The 12,570-nt window shown below is 36.5% G+C and overlaps 1 pseudogene across 1 annotated transcript; it reads left to right on the forward strand.

Moving 5' to 3' along the window:
- Window positions 1-3,702: 3,702 nt before the first annotated feature.
- On the forward strand, window positions 3,703-8,770 carry LOC306881484 (cytochrome P450 2B1-like; annotated as a pseudogene). The gene is made up of 7 exons: window positions 3,703-3,865; window positions 4,053-4,208; window positions 4,429-4,580; window positions 7,747-7,990; window positions 8,164-8,295; window positions 8,525-8,663; window positions 8,752-8,770. The product of its transcript is annotated as a cytochrome P450 2B1-like (transcript).
- The last annotated feature ends 3,800 nt before the right edge of the window (window positions 8,771-12,570 follow it).

Consider the following 12,570-nt stretch of genomic DNA (forward strand, 5'->3'; position numbering starts at 1 on the left):
CTCCTTGTACATATCACCAGAAAATGTCCTTGGGACATTTATGATGTTGCTCTTGAAAATCTATTGTTGAGTGAATCTCTAAAGTTGTCATTTTCAAGGAGTGATCTAACTTGCAAATCAGCTGGTAAGGTTACAAAATAGCTCTGGCTTTTCAAATCTTGGGTAGGCTACTGTTTGTCTTGTTGCAGTTTGAACACACAGTGTTTCCTCTGATTATCTTTTGTCTGACTTGCAAGATATGACTGACAGAATATACACAGTGAAAAAAATTAAATGCTAGATTTACTTAAAAATATAGTGCATCATTTTTGCAAGCCTCTTCTTAAAAATGCATTTGCAGTATTAACAACACATTAAATTCTAATTACATGTATCATTACATGCACAGGCGACGGGATTCACGAGACCACATTTGCCTGTCCAACATTGTTTTTCATGTTTTTTTTGTTTTTTGTGTGTTCTAACATGGTTGCCCACATGGAAAGAACCTATATGAGGATATATGTGCATATATGAAACCTATATGCAGTATATATGCACATATATGATAACATATATGCTGCATATATGCGTATATATGCCACATATAGGCAAAATTGAGGTGCATATATGTGCATATAAAGGCCATATAGGTCTCCTGTATTGCTTCTTTATATCCACATATAAGCCCTATATGTACATGTAAATGTAAATTTCGACATTTTTATTTATGTTGTCTAGCAGCTATGGATTTTAATAATTTTACTAATATATAGGTAAACATATAGGTGCATATACGCACACATATATATACACATGCATATATGTACCTATATAGGTACATGTATGCACATATATGTGTACATATATGTACGCATATATGTGTACATATATGTACGCATATATGTGTACATATATGTGCATATATGTACATATATTATAGGAAAACGGCCAATTTTATATATGTCACATACATTAAAAACATATATCAAAACCTATATTAAAACATATATGTTTATATAGGTTATTTCCGTGTGGGTGGTTAAATGTTAAACGTTTTTTCTGGTTTAATTCTGTTTATTCCACTCATACAACTCCTGCAATTAAACTCCACGCCTTGTCCCTTTTGGAATTGTCCTTGTAAAAAGGATTTGTGGTGTCATATAACAATATGTGTCTTTCAACTTTGAGGATGAACCTCTCGTAATCCATTTCTGGCCTCCTACCCTTCTAAAAAAAACAATAGACACCACTACAAAATTTGTAATGGTTTTACTGGTTATAATGGGGCCTGTATTGGTTTTACTGGACACTATAATGGACCTTATTGGTCTCTACTGGTAATTGGTCACCTTCTATTGGTCTACATTCTAGCTTGTTAAAACCAATAAATACTAATTGAATATGTCCCAAAACACACTACAGAAAACCATTTTTTTAATGGTTTTAATGGTTAAAAGTTGATTATTTGTAATGCTTGTAATGGTATTTGTAGTGAAAACCATTAAAACTTTCTGTGATGGTTTTATTGTTTTTTTTCAGTAGCAAGTATATAGTAATGTGAAATACGATCGGGGGTTGGGGGGTATTCCAGAAAGCAGGTTATCTGACATACCTGGGTATGTTTAAGGTAAGTAAGCAGATAAACTCAGTTTTCGGTTCCAAAAACAGAGGTTACTTTGAGAGTATGTAAGTAGCCATAGCAACATACTCTCTGAACATAACCTGCTCCGGAGTAGGTTCTGTTTCAGGGTTAGCTTACTTCAGCGCTATCAACGCATGCATGACCTACTGACCAGTCCAGTGGGCGTGACAGATTGTGCACAATATTATATATTATTACAATATAGTGATATATATATATATATAATTTGTTTTCTTTTTTTTTTTTTTTTACTTTGCTTGGCAGTATAATCTGGTAGAATAAATACTAATAAAAAAAAACCTAATAAATGCATAATTATCAAACTAAAATTACATGCTCTGAATTATTTTTCAGTTTTTCTCATATTGTACAAAGATTAAACAAACCGAATTGCATAAAAATATATTCCAAATTACACTAAAATAAGGTATAAACCATCAATTGAATATAAAATCTAAAAAAATACCAATCTGGGACATATCTATAATGGAAAACACTCTGCAGTGGTCACACCACATGATATTTTCAAATTCAGTCAAAATTTACAAGCACATAATTTATCACCCAAACAAAACAAGCTAGCTTGCCACAAAATGTCACTATGAAATTTATAATTAAAATAATTAATTGCAGAAATAACTTAGTGTTTGTTGTTTTTTTGTTTTTGTTTTGTTTTGTTTTTTGAGGTCATACCACATGATATTCTTGGCGTCCTTGGCAAATTGGTATATTATGCAAAGTCCTATCTTTGAATGGATTTCAACATAAAAGTCCCAAAAAGGTAGTTTCTTGATGGTCGCACCACATGATATTTCATCGGACAAAGTTTGTTTGTATATTATGATGGAAATATAAATACAAATGCTTTGCAGTTTTATACAGGATTACAAAACACTTTGGAAATGATGACAAATAGTGCAGAAAATTAATTTCAATAAATTAAGGGTAATTTCAAAGATGTTTACACAAAACAGTTATGGCCAGACAGTTGCACTACATGATATTTTGACACTTTGAATAACAGAAAAATAACTAATATTTTTTTGAAAAGTTAACAGGTAGCCTAGGCTTTTAATGGGCCATTAATTATAGCCATTAATGCTGCAGTTTTCTGTAAAATATACTGATAATAATCATTATCAATAATTATTATCTAGTTTAATGTTTTTATTTAGTAATACAATAATCAAAATTTAGTCATACTGATATATAAAAAACAAAATTTTTGACCAAATTGTGCAGCCCTACAATCAAGCACAACAAACATTTACCCTTAAATATTTAAATTATCATTATGTGCTCCTCAAATTGTTCATTGGCAGCTAGCAAGGTCTTCTACATTAGTTTTCAATATTAGCATCTTAATGAATTAAACAGTAATATACATTTATTTTTCAAATGTAGTTTAAAGTACAGAATTAAGCTGTATGGTACGGACACACAATAAATACTGACAGAAAAGATGATATTTACCTTACATTTTTGGAATCTTGTGGGTGAGGTAGTGATTCTGTTTCCATAGAAACTAGACTTATTTGTCTTTGATAAAATGTAATAATAAATGCCTTTTTTTCATTGTTGCGGTAAGGATTCAAAAGTGTGGGACAGGCACATTTAGTTGAAAAAAATCATTAAAATGATCAGTAAATAATACAAAATTTAAGATGCTATAAATTTTATTGTATATTAAACAATTCCATTTGAAATATTGTCAAATTGTATTTCAATTAGCTTATTTTAGGTATCTCAACATTGTGACCAGAGTTGTGGGAACCTATAAATGCTTCATTAATTATATTTCTATTGTCAAGGTGTGTAATGACACTGTGAATATATTTATGACAAATATGAACATAAATCTAAAATTTCACTGCTGGGACTTATAAGAGCCCGTAGTTGCAGAAACACCACACGCACACCCGCACCCGCACCCACACACACACATCAGTTCTATCCTACACAATTATTCGTTGACATAGGTTATTTGTCCAATTCAATGCATATTGTACTTCAGGATCGATACACCCATCCCCTTTAAATAGCAGGTTTCAGACGGGCCGTCCAGTAGATCAGTAACCATGTTGACTGCACTGGTTCTGTTGTGTCTCGGAGCCTTTCTTCTGTACTTGTGGTTCAGAATCCGGCGACCCAAAAACTTCCACCCTGGACCCACTCCTGTTCCGTTTTTTTGGAAATTTGCTTCAACTGGACCACACAAACCTGATAAAGGACTTTGACAAGGTAAGCACATCAGTCTCAAACACACTGGAGACTGCTGCCTTAAAATACATTATTACTGGTAGGATATTCACACTGAAATAATCGATGCAACAAGTGATGAAAGTAAATCAGACTTCATTCATACAGTATGACAGCAAAAACATGTTGCTGTGAGTCTGTGGTCTTCAACATGAATGTTTTTGTGCAGTTAGCTCAGCGCTATGGGTCAATCTAAGGGCTGTTCATTGGTAGCCAGCCGGCAGTGGTGTTGACAGGTCAGAAAACGATCAGGGAGGCACTGGTCACTGGAGTTTGCTGGCAGATCAGACAACATGATGATAAGTCATGTAACAAGCAGAGAATATAATCAAAACCCTGCATGCTGGGCTTAAAGCTTAAAGCAGTTCCTGCCACAGCCCTGCAGAGTTTAGCTCTAATTAAACACACCTGATCCAGCTAATCAGGTCCATCAGGCTTATTTGAAAACTACATGGTATGTGTATTGGGGCAGGGTTGGAACAAAACTCTGAACTGAGTTTGACATCCCTGGCTTAAAGGCTTCCTAACTGATTACTTTGTTTAAGGGTGCTCATGGCAAATTATGGAGAAAGTTGGTGAGAACATCAACGCTTTGCTCTGACCACACTGAGGAATTTTGGCCTTGGAAAGAGAAGTATGGAGCAGAGGATTCTTAAGGAGGTCAAATATATCTGCTCACATTTGGAGGAATGTGCCGGTATATGCAATCATCTGTGACACCTTTAATCCTTACAGGTACATCTCTGAAAATTAGAATATTGTGAAAAAGGTCAATATTTTCTGTCACTCATTTCAGAAACTGAAACCCATATATTATATAGATTCATTACACATAGAGTGAAATATTTCAAGCCTTTGTCTTTAAATTTTGATGATTATGGCTTACAGATAATGAAAACCCAAAATTCAGTGTCTCAGAAAATTAGAATATTACATAAGATCAATAAAAAAAGGATATTTTAAACAGAAATGTCAGGCTTCTGAAAAGTATGTTAATTTCTATGCACTCAATACTTGGTTGGGCCTCTTTTGCATGAATATATATATATGCTATGTATGTATAATTTTGCAAGTGTGCGAACCCGCAACCTCCCAGCCAAAAGTAAGCTATACTGCCTTAACCAGCTACATTAACTGGCTGTTTAGCTTCGCTTGCTTTTGAAAGGGTCGTTTATATTGTCATGTTCATGTGTATTATGAAGGCCTGGTCGAGCGCTGATGGGGTGGCGATGGGGACAAGGCCAATTACTTGCAATGGCATTGCGAAGTAAGCCTTGATGTGCCTCCATCACTTCGCGCCTGGCTAAAGGCATACATATATAAACGGTGGCGTGACGGAGCAGGATGTTTGTGACTGAATGAACACACCGCCACACCGAGCACATATCCATCCCCAACCACCTCCAGAAAACTCCCAACAGCATAAAAACGGAGAGCCGCCAGCAGCTGAATTTCGGCCCAGTGTGACTCTGATACAGCCACTGGAGTTGATCTCAGCCACTCTAGCCTATGCTTGTGTTTATATGAGCCGCACCGCACACGTTTCTGAAGCAGCTCTCAGTGCTGCTTTTGTAAAGATGCATGCACACGCCTCCTTCGATTAAATATAGCCAAAATCCGTCAAAATCCCATCAAATTACGTTGCCATGACTTATCGCGAGAGGAAAAAAAATAAGTTTTTGTCGCATAACATCTGTTAATGGAAACGCTGTCAATTCATAATACTTTTTTATCCACATTTATAAAATATCGGCAAAGTTTTGCACAAATCTGTAATGGAAACGCGCCTTCTGTCAATAATGAATGAATGAATGAATGAATGAATGAATAAATTCTAAATAATACAAATATTTAAAAAACGATAAAATGAAAATGACTTCAAATGTTGAGTAATATTAAATGTACAATTTCCAAATAATATGAAAATAACTGTCTGATGAGAAATAACAAAATAAAAGCCTTTCATTAACTTGCATATAACCATATTTATCAGTAAATTCACATAGTTATAAAAAGAAAACTCCCTGTTTCCACAAAAAAGTTTAACTTTTGATTAACAGTACACCACTCCAGAAAGTCATTTGCCCAATGTCAGGACTGTCTGATTTCCTATTACAAAATAAAATCAAAATAAAATCTCATATATGACCAATTTTGTCTTTGATTTTGGATGGCTCTTAAAAAAAAGAAACTCCCTGTTTCCAAAGACCAGTTTCCATTTAGATTAATAGTCCACTACTCTTAAAAGGAAACTCCGTTTACACACACCACTTTCAATTCAGATTAGTAGTTCACAACCCCAGGGTGTCATTCAGTTAGTTTTAGGACTGTGTGATGTAGTATTACATAACACAAGCCCTACAAAAACCTCATATGACCAGTTTTGTCTTCGATTTTGGATAGCTCTAAAAAGGAAACTCCCTGTTTCCACAGAACAGTTTCAATTCAGATTGACAGTCCACTGTCCCAGGGTGTCATTCAACCAGTTTCAAGACGATCTGATGTTTGCATTACAAAATAAAAGCCCTCCAAAAACTCATATATAACCAGATTTGTCTTTGATTTTGGATAGCTCTTAAAAGGAAACTCCGTTTACACACACCACTTTCAATTCAGATTAGTAGTTTACAACCCCAGGGTGTCATTCAGTTAGTTTTAGGACTGTGTGATGTAGTATTACATAATAAACGCCCTACAAAAACCTCATATGACCAGTTTTGTCTTTGATTTTGGATAGCTCTGAAAAGGAAACTCCCTGTTTCCACAGAACAGTTTCAATTCAGATTGACAGTCCACTGCCCCAGGGTGTCACTCAACCAGTTTCAAGACGATCTGATGTTGCATTACAAAATAAAAGCCCTCCAAAATCTCATATATGACCAATTTTGACTTCGATTTTGGATAGCTCTAAAAAAAAAGAAACTCCCTGTTTCCACAGACCAGTTTCCATTTAGATTAATAGTCCACTACTCTTAAAAGGAAACTCCGTTTACACACACCACTTTCAATTCAGATTAGTAGTTTACAACCCCAGGGTGTCATTCAGTTAGTTTTAGGACTGTGTGATGTAGTATTACATAATAAAAGCCCTACAAAAACCTCATATGACCAGTTTTGTCTTTGATTTTGGATAGCTCTAAAAAGGAAACTCCGTTTCCACACAGTTAGTTTCAATTCAAATTAAGTTCACTACTCCATGGTGAACTCCAACCGTTTTAACTGATGTGTCATTTCAAAATAAAAACGAATATGCCATTTTGTCTATTGGTTCAGGTTGCAACAGAAGTTAAACTTCCTGTTTCCACATACCACTTTCATATCAGATGGATTGTACACATAATCCCTCCAAAAACTCAGAAAAATTTAAATTTGTCTGACAATTCAGATTAAAAAGTACACTCCCTGTTTCCACTCAACATGTGCAAGTATTCACTAATGTAATATATAACGACAATGAACATTCACAATATTGTTATCGTGGGCACTTAAAAATACTGTGAAAATTATTTATTACAAATTATTCATATTTTTGGATTGGATTTATTTTGTTATCATGTTTTATTGTGGTAGTTAGTTGTATTTGTTAGTTATATATATTTTTACCTAATCAAAATAAATGTTTGAGATTAATTGGAATGCACAATGAAAAAACATGATTTTTGACATTTGTTAACTGTTATATATATATATATATATATATATATATATATATATATATATATATATATATATATACACACACACACTCACATTTTTACGTAATTTATGTGGGTAAGATGTCATGTTCATATTTGTGAATTGTTCATAGCATTCAATCTTTCAATGTGTGCTTTCTTTTAATGTCAATTTAAATACATTTTCAGAACAATGTCAGTGTGAGATTGAAGTCCTTGGTGATCGTGAACATGTCACATTTGAGGACAGATGTGCTCAACGCCATGCCTTATGTTCAAGTAGTGATTCATGAGGGTCAGCGTGTTGCTGACATTGTTCCTCTTAGTAAGTTTCACACCGCCACAAGCAACACTCAGCTCTGGGGCTACAACATCCCAAAGGTGACATTTACTAGGATTTATGCATGGCAACAACTGTCTTTACATCGCAGTTGTAGAGTTACTCTGGCACAAATAAAAAATGACATAAAAGAGAGAGTAACTAAGAACAACTATCCATTATTTAATCTTAACTAATCAATCCATAACCAAATTATTATTGCAACCCCTAAACAGCAATGGAGAATTGCTAATTTTGTTCAAAACATTTGTTCTTCCAGTGAACAGCTATCCCCTATCTGTCATCTGCTCTCAGAGAGGAAAGTCTGTGGAAGTTTCCCCATGAATTCAACCCTCAAAACTTCTTGAATGATAAGGGGGAATTTGTGAAGCCCGATGCATTCATGCCTTTCTCTGCAGGTATGTTCAGGTCTTTAAATGATAAAACACAGTAGATCTTTATCAATAGCAACTCCTTTATCCTAGTGCCAGTGGTGGAAGTCCCTGAGCTGTTTAAACTTGCATATTAATATTACACAGACAGAGACATTAGTATGACTGCAACAGTACATAAAATCATTAGAAAGTGCATCTGTGTTTTAGAATCAGAACAAACTGTGTGTTTGTGTAATGGTACTTTGTTTTCTAGGATCTCGTGTGTGTTTAGGAGAAAATCTAGCTTGCATGGAGCTCTTCCTCATCCTGGTCACGGTGCTGCGGCGATTTCGTCTGGTCTGGGCAAAGGATGCACGAGAACCAGACTTCAAACTTGTATATGGTGGGACACAGTCAGTGAAACCTTACCGTCTGACTGTACAACTACGTACATCTGGGCAGACTTGTAAATCTGTTTACTGAACATATGTCACCCTTCAGTGACAACATGTCCCAGTAGTGGGTTATGTTGTCACTCACTATACAGGTCCTTTTCAAAAAATTAGCATATTGTGATGAAGTTCATTATTTTCTGTAATGTACTGATAAACATTAGACTTTCATATATTTTAGATTCATTACAACACAACTGAAGTAGTTCAAGCCTTTTATTGTTTTAATATTGATGATTTTGGCATACAGCTCATGAAAACCCAAAATTCCTATCTCAAAAAATTAGCATATTTCATCCGACCAATAAAAGAAAAGTGTTTTTAATACAAAAAAAAAAGTCAACCTTCAAATAATTATGTTCAGTTATGCACTCAATACTTGGTCGGGAATCCTTTTGCAGAAATGACTGCTTCAATGCGGCGTGGCATGGAGGCAATCAGCCTGTGGCACTGCTGAGGTGTTATGGAGGCCCAGGATGCTTCGATAGCGGCCTTAAGCTCATCCAGAGTGTTGGGTCTTGCGTCTCTCAACTTTCTTTTCACAATATCCCACAGATTCTCTATGGGGTTCAGGTCAGGAGAGTTGGCAGGCCAATTGAGCACAGTAATGGTCAGTAAACCATTTACCAGTGGTTTTGGCACTGTGAGCAGGTGCCAGGTCGTGCTGAAAAATGAAATCTTCATCTCCATAAAGCTTTTCAGCAGATGGAAGCATGAAGTGCTCCAAAATCTCCTGATAGCTAGCTGCATTGACCCTGCCCTTGATAAAACACAGTGGACCAACACCAGCATCACTGACTGTGGGTACTTGACACTGGACTTCAGGCATTTTGGCATTTCCCTCTCCCCAGTCTTCCTCCAGACTCTGGCACCTTGATTTCCGAATGACATGCAAAATTTGCTTTCATCCGAAAAAAGTACTTTGGACCACTGAGCAACAGTCCAGTGCTGCTTCTCTGTAGCCCAGGTCAGGCGCTTCCGCCGCTGTTTCTGGTTCAAAAGTGGCTTGACCTGGGGAATGCGGCACCTGTAGCCCATTTCCTGCACACGCCTGTACACGGTGGCTCTGGATGTTTCTACTCCAGACTCAGTCCACTGCTTCCGCAGGTCCCCCAAGGTCTGGAATCGGTCCTTCTCCACAATCTTCCTCAGGGTCCGGTCACCTCTTCTCGTTGTGCTGCGTTTTCTGCCACACTTTTTCCTTCCCACAGACTTCCCACTGAGGTGCCTTGATACAGCACTCTGGGAACAGCCTATTCGTTCAGAAATTTCTTTCTGTGTCTTACCCTCTTGCTTGAGGGTGTCAATGATGGCCTTCTGGACAGCAGTCAGGTCGGCAGTCTTACCCATGATTGCGGTTTTGAGTAATGAACCAGGCTGGGAGTTTTTAAAAGCCTCAGGAATCTTTTGCAGGTGTTTAGAGTTAATTAGTTGATTCAGATGATTAGGTTAATAGCTCGATTAGAGACCCTTTTCATGATATGCTAATTTTTTGAGATAGGAATTTTGGGTTTTCATGAGCTGTATGCCAAAATCATCAATATTAAAACAATAAAAGGCTTGAACTACTTCAGTTGTGTTGCAATGAATGTAAAATATATGAAAGTCTAATGTTTATCAGTACATTACAGAAAATAATGAACTTTATCACAATATGCTAATTTTTTGAAAAGGACCTGTAGATCACACAGGGTAAATTATGACAATGGCATCTGCTATTAAACGGATACTATTGTTAGCTTTTCAGCAAAAATGAAACCATTATGATGCACAACACTTGGAAGGTTTATTGCATTTCTTTTTTAATAATTATTTACAACTGTTGCAGAACTATTGTGTAATGGTGTTTTAATCATTTTTTATTTTTTTTTGCAAATAAAATGTACTACCACTTACAATATTGCAGTCTCTTCAATACAAAACATCCAAGGTTACGATTCCTCTTTTTTTACATTCATGTGTTCTTCCATCTGATGTTAAACAAAGAAACATCATATGAGTGAAAATTTCGAGCAACAACAAAGCTTATATATCAAGCTCATATTAAGAACAGACAATATTTTGTTTGTCTTTTCACAAGGGCAGAACCAGCAGTAATGTAAAGCTCAAACAATAGACAAAGAGAGCGTTGCTCCCAGAGTCACAGACACGGAAACTTAAACACGATGCAGTTCAACGCAAGAACTAAAGTTTTCTACACTCAATACATAGAGATCAGTAAAAACATGCACTGCAAAAAGTGACTCTTTACCTAATTACTGCAGAAAAATAGAGAATGTGTAGTTGGCAATATTAAGAGGATTTAGCATTTCCAATTAATGTCCTGTTACATTCTTCTTATTATTAGGCCTATTATTATTATTAGATTACTTTTATTATTAAATTACATTAAATTATTGCCCCGCAATAATTTCATAGCGCATCACTGCATGATGAAAATGTTTTTAAAAAGATTTTTTAAAACAGGTCTATTCTCTCGTTGTCTCAGAGAGAATATGCGCCGTTAATGCAGCGTTAGCGGTCAGTTTTTTTACTTTCACTTTCTCTATAGTGAATTGACGTTCACCGTATTGCGCAAAGTTTGTGCATTGATTGCTTGACCCCTCCACCATAATATCAATTGTTTATAGGCCACATATTAGTCATATTACACATATTATTTTTATTTGTAATGTTTATTTTTCTATGTTAATGAGAGTGACACGGAGAGTTAAAAAACAGGAGAATAATTTGGAAATCCTTGGGGGGGGCTGTGCCGGGGCTAAGCAAGTTTCTGATGGGACTATAGCCCCGTCAAGCCCCGCCCTAGCGCCACCACTGATTGAATTATAAAATAACTGCCATTCTATGACAATGCATCTTTTTTTTAATGTCCATAGAATACCCTCCTTCATTCTTTTCTTCCATATTCTGTTAATAGATATTGGTAAGTGGGCACACATAAATCAAACCTGAAAGCTCTAGGGCTAGTAAGGCTTGTCTCGTGAATATAGGAGACATAACTAGACCATCCAGAAATGCTGGAACACCAACCACCTGGAAAAGAGCTTTTGCCAAAGTTGTGTTCTAAAGTTTAGGCTATAATCTCTTTTCATAATTCATTTTATAATAAATTTTTATTATCATAATACACCTCTAGGCTATAATTGCTACGAGTCTGTCTGTCCCTCTCCCTCTCTAAGCACAGCGCATGCCCTCACCTGGAATCACCTGCACCTCATCAGCATCTAATCATCCCAGCACTACTTAAACACACACCCCATTCCAGTCAGTTGTTGGATCTCACTTACACAAAGTAGACTCTTCTAGCTCTTCGCTGCTTCTTACCAAAGACTTACCTGAAAGACTACTTCAAGACCGGTTGCCCACTGAAGCTAAGCAGGGTTGAGCCTGGTCAGTACCTGGATGGGAGACCTCCTGGGAAAACTAGGTTGCTGTTGGAAGAGGTGTTAGTGAGGCCAGCAGGGGGTGCTCACCCTGTGGTCTGTGTGGGTCCTAACGCCCCAGTATAGTGACGGGGACACTATACTGTCAAAAAAAGCACTGTCTTTCGGATGAGACGTTAAACCGAGGTCCTGACTCTCTGTGGTCATTAAAAATCCCAAATTTGCCCATTGGTCTCTGACCATCATGGCCTCCTAATCATCCCCTTACACTGATTGGCTTCATCACTCTGTCTCCTCTCCACCAGTAAGATGGTGTGTGGTGGGCGTTCTGGCGCACTATGGCTGCCGTCGCATCATCCAGGTGGATGCTGCACACTGGTGGTGGACGAGGAGACACCACCCCTCACAATGTAGAGCGCTTTGAGTGCTTAGAAAAGCAGAAAAGCGCTATATAAATGTAATGAATTATTATTATTATTACT

Source organism: Barbus barbus (genome assembly GCF_936440315.1).
Source record: "Barbus barbus genome assembly, chromosome: 2".
Taxonomy (NCBI): Eukaryota; Metazoa; Chordata; class Actinopteri; order Cypriniformes; family Cyprinidae; genus Barbus; species Barbus barbus.